The 5,000-nt window shown below is 40.9% G+C and overlaps 1 protein-coding gene across 1 annotated transcript in view; it reads right to left on the bottom strand.

The window, feature by feature from the left end:
- LOC310877409 (neural-cadherin) overlaps window positions 1-5,000 on the bottom strand; it is a gene marked incomplete at both ends in the record, with an annotated part of 328,331 nt that overhangs the window by 212,002 nt on the left and 111,329 nt on the right. The gene's annotated exons all lie outside the window — the stretch shown is intronic.

Genomic DNA, 5,000 nt, shown 5'->3' with positions numbered 1-5,000 from the left:
ACAGCTCCAGTAGTGGCTGCTGTATCATTATTGCTTAAGTAAATATGCACTCTGTCCATTAGCCTAGCTTCAACCCCATCACTCAATCCATATGTACCTTCTTTAGACAGGCATATGCTGATTTAGCTGAGGTTCAGTTGACACAACAGGATTTACAATTTCAAAGTAATTCATGAAGTCAATATAAAAGCATGGAATTTGGTATTGGTTTGAGGCCCTGGACATTTTGTCGAAAATGTATGTATTTAGCGCCATACTCTATCTCCTGAACCAAACATTATAACACAGAATAGGTGATGTATGTACACCGACAGTATGTTTTGATGGCCAAGGATTACAGCGATACAACATCACTATTGTTGAGGTGAATAGTTAATGGTGAATTCAATGACACTGAGTGAAGGAAATCACAGTATCTTTTTCTTGTAAGAATTGTTTTGGTAACAGGGGATGTTATGCCTATATTTATAGGACAGTAGACTGACAGGAAATGGAGATAGAGATATGCGTTCAGGATTCGAACCTGCAACATGCTGTCAGGCAGCATTTGCAGCCTATCGTTGCCTACCAGCAGCCCGGGCCGTAAATCTATCTGAGAGCAGACAGATATGTTGTGAAGCCACTAAGGAAATCGGGACTTCCTGAAAGTTCATATAATGGCCTGTTGTGGCGCTGTCATTGGGCCCAAAAAACCCCATAGCCCCATAGAAGTCCATGTATTTGGGCCCAACTTCACCTAGACTGTATTACCTTAATAAACATGGTCATGGATACTTTCTGCTTCCAGTCACTAGTTTTAAGTCTAATTTCTCATGTCATAATATTCTTTTTGGTAAATGATGTCGAGTATGTTCTGAGGGGCGTGGCTACCGTTACAGTCTATGATCGGGATCCACCCCCCATTCGAGTAAAAAAAAAAACAACGAAGAAGAAGGGGGGAAGTCCCGCCTCGTTGTCTGGGCCAGCCAATGGCCAGCTGGGCCCAAACGGATCTAGAAAGATGGCGATTTACAATTCAAGGACTGACAGGCTTCATCTTACGTCCATATCAATGCAGTGCACGAACATAGAGTGCATGCAACAACACACTGTCTGAGTAGTACAATGAGTTAAGTGTGGCGTGAATCGAACTCCCATCCAGGGTTAACGACTTTACAGTGCATCTGGACTCAAAAGTGGTACGTGTAAAAGCTGTACAACCACACACCATCTGTGGGAAAAGAAAACTGAAAAACAGGGCTTTTCACAGCAAGTAATGTGCAGTATACTTGAATAAATACAGCTGAATAAATATATATTTTTGCATCAGACAGCGTTGTTAAATGTTTCCAAGTCATCTGACTTCAAACTTATCTGTGATCTAATCTCTGTTCTGTTCTGATGGAAGGAATCGAGAACTGGAAGTTGAGTCACTGTTGAAAATGAATCTATCACATCTAATTCACTTGATGTGAACCTAATAAAAACGAGGTTCTTCACATACCTACAAAGAGAGACAGATGTGTGGGAGCTACTCGGCCAGCCTGAAGGCATACAAAACAAATTAAGCACACTGTCTATACTTGCAGTTAAAATTTGAGACGGGGACAACAAAGTAATACAGATTTCTTGATGCAAAAGGGTAGGAAAGGGCAAATTAAGCATTTTACTGACACCACTGGGAAAATAATTCAGATTAGACCAAATGAGTGCATTCCAGAGTCCACAACAGAGCCCTGTCTCTGTTTTGCTTATTATAAAAAAGTGACAACTTTCTGTTCACGTACTTGCTTGACCATCAGAATTTTGTAAGGATGCGCCAAACAAATATTAATTGCCTGAACGTCACTGGCTGTGGGTTAATTGGCAAACATTTCCATGTTGATTCACTGGCTGCATGCATCATTGATATGTCAGTCAGTTACCCACATTGTAAACCAAAACATTTGCTTATAATTACATACAAGATGATTACAAGATCTAGGAGTTAGCGTCATATACTGTACCTTTTGCATTGAAAAAGCATGGTGTGGCATTTCATTAACTTAATGGCAAGATGGCCGCCATGTGAAAATGGTCTATGGAGGACAAAACTCTACTAGGGCGTTAGTGTTTCCCAGCAGCAGGGGTGTAGTAGACGTAACTTAATGCAGTACCACGCCATTCCACCAGTGTTTAGAGCACGAGCACACACATGCAGGTGCCCGTGAGACTGCATTCCTAAGGTCACACTGCTACATGTATGATACCTAATGTAATGTAATAGCCTGTTGTTGGTATAGTGTAGCCTACTTGAGGAAAACAATAGACAGCCGTTCACGGCACTTCATAACATGAACTCCATCTCTCCAAACAGTGAGAGCGTGTTGGTCCCAGCCAGCGCACATGCGGCTCTCCTGTCTTTTTTTCTTAGCTTCTATAAATCAAAGCATCCCTTGAAAAAGTTACACAACTAAAACTATAGTACATTTCTAACTAAAACGACCAAAAAAGAAAACCTGCTATACACCACTGTCCAGCAGGGTTGCATCCCTGTGCTCCCCACAAAGAACGTATTAATAGTATGCTAAAGTTTGTAGTCATACAAATCTATAAGTTAAATGGTTTCCCTCAACAATTTTCCATTGCTTTTCACCATATGATTTTCAATGTATGTAGAATACAAGGTATGCGGTTAACCTACGCCTTTCCTGTTGTTTCATGTTTGTACACTGGGCAAGGATGTTAAAGAGATGCAGTGCAGAGCTGTTTACATTATCCGGGCATGAAAAACATTTTGTGACGGGTCGAAAAACAGGAAATTAATTCAATGGAATTAGTTACACATTGGGCTGTATTTTGCGTGTCTTAAGTACCAGGTCTTATTCCCTAACTTGAGTAAACTAAAAACCTGGAGGCGTGATCAATGCCATTTGGCTATTCTGAGTGGCCAAAGAGCATTGATCACGCCTCCAGGTCTTTAGTTTACTCAAGTTAGGGAAAATACAGCCCATTGTGTTCCGGCACTTGATTTTAGATTCTACAAAATATGTGAAATGATCAGGTGTACAGTGTAAAAAAAAATATCAGGCAACTAAAAACTGTGTCATCTCAATCAACCTCCTAACTGTATAACACACGTCACACACCAAGTCAATATTTAATTTACTAAGTACTGATTTGTTCTGTTAAGACAACTGTTTAAATATCTATTCATCAGCAAGTGTTCCTGCTCACTGGAATCAGCATCCTTGAAGTTGGCAAACTGCCACACATTGGCAGGCATCATTATAATTTGGCCTAAGCTTCTCCACATCAATGCAAAGTAATGTGTCTGGCTACATCTGGATTATTCTCTGGCATGCAGTGGTTTTATGAAGAGTTTGGATGCAACCATCGCCTCAGGCCTCAATGGAAAGAAGTATGATCTATAATTTAGTCCAGATGCCTTGCTCTATCTTGTCTCTGTCAAGTCCATGTCTACCTGTCCTGTAAGTGTTGAGTGTCAGACGTTATTTTTTTGTTGATAACGAGCACCTAATCGATCGGGCTTATCGAGCTGGGTTCTTATCAAGCATTTTCTATTATTTTGTGGAAAGACGGGAGACAACAATAACTGAACAGAACCACTATCTTTTACTAGGACCTTCAAATACAGTACTTTCCTAACAGACAGAAGGTAATTGACCTTTTTACATTTGGAATAATATTGAAGAAACTGTTTACTGGTTAATGTGTGTACCATCACTTTAAAAGCGTAACTTTGTTTACCCGGGCAGCGCTGGTTGGCAGGTATCAATAAACCTTTAGACCGATCGATCGCCTCTTGTCATGATTATTTAAACATGCTATGCTCGATAACAGGCTCGATAAGCCCAAAGATAATTCATACCAGGTACTCAATAAGCTTATTGATACCAGGTACTCAATAGAGGGCATGCACGTGACATCATCATCATACCTGGAAGTTATACTGAGTGGCCTCGACAGCCCATACATCTAAACAGAAACTCAATAAGCTTATTGATGCCAGGTACTCAATAAGCTTATCAGGTTTTTTCGGATATCGGGTTTCGAGCTCCATCCCTCCCTAGTCCACAGATGTCAACACAAATTGACAAACACACAGCACCTAAGTATTGTTGCACCTGTTGATGGCAAAGCTTAGCAACGCCTGTTGTGTCTGAGTGTCTCAAATGCATATAGCTGGCTCCCTGCTTCTCTGTAGCTCCTTTCTCTCTCTCTGTTTAATGTTTAGTGTTTATCCGGATCCCCAGTAGCTACTACTCTGGTAGCAGCTACTCTTCCTGGGGTCCACGCAAAATGAAATAGGTCTCTTATAAGAAAAATGAATGTAATTAGTTTTGTATCTTGGTAGACTGTTCCATGCTCTCATTGCTCTATATAGAGTAAGTGAGTGGTGTCTTTGTGTGGTGTGTTTTTAGATGGGGAGTAACTTGTGATGCATGTCTGGTGTTAGAGGAGTGTTCATTAGAGCTACTCTAGAAGAAGCAGGTGCCCACGTAACAAACACATTAACGTACTTTTACTTACAGAGTACTTCTACTCACACAAAATGTGAGTACTAACTTAACGGGCAAGAATCAGGGAAGCTGGTGCACACACTCCAAAACACACCCCAGAGACCTGCGGACAGACAGACTCTCGTGGTTTTCTCAGAAAAACATTGGTTTGATCGAACTGCCTCTGTGAGGCCGTTCGGGGGAGAGAGAGACACAGAGAGACACAGAGAGAGGGTGTTAACAGCAACCTCGGGAAAATACTCTGCATGATCATCAATCACAGAATTCTACATTTCCTCACAGAAACCAATGCCCTGAGCAAAACTCAGATTGGCTTCCTACCAGACTATCGTACAACACCATATCTTCACCCTCAACACCCTAATTGACATCCAAATAAACAAAAACAAATGCAAATTGTTTTTTTCTGCTTTGTGGACATTTGGCAACAGTTGTACAAACTGCTAGAAAGCGTCATTGGATCATAAAATTAATGTATGTACACCAATTCTCTCTCTC

The sequence above is a fragment of the Protomyctophum parallelum genome, assembly GCF_964188405.1.
Source record: "Protomyctophum parallelum genome assembly, chromosome: 2".
Classification (NCBI taxonomy): domain Eukaryota; kingdom Metazoa; phylum Chordata; class Actinopteri; order Myctophiformes; family Myctophidae; genus Protomyctophum; species Protomyctophum parallelum.
Note: the sequence above shows the minus strand (reverse complement) of the source record. Positions and strands in the feature narration are given on the sequence as shown.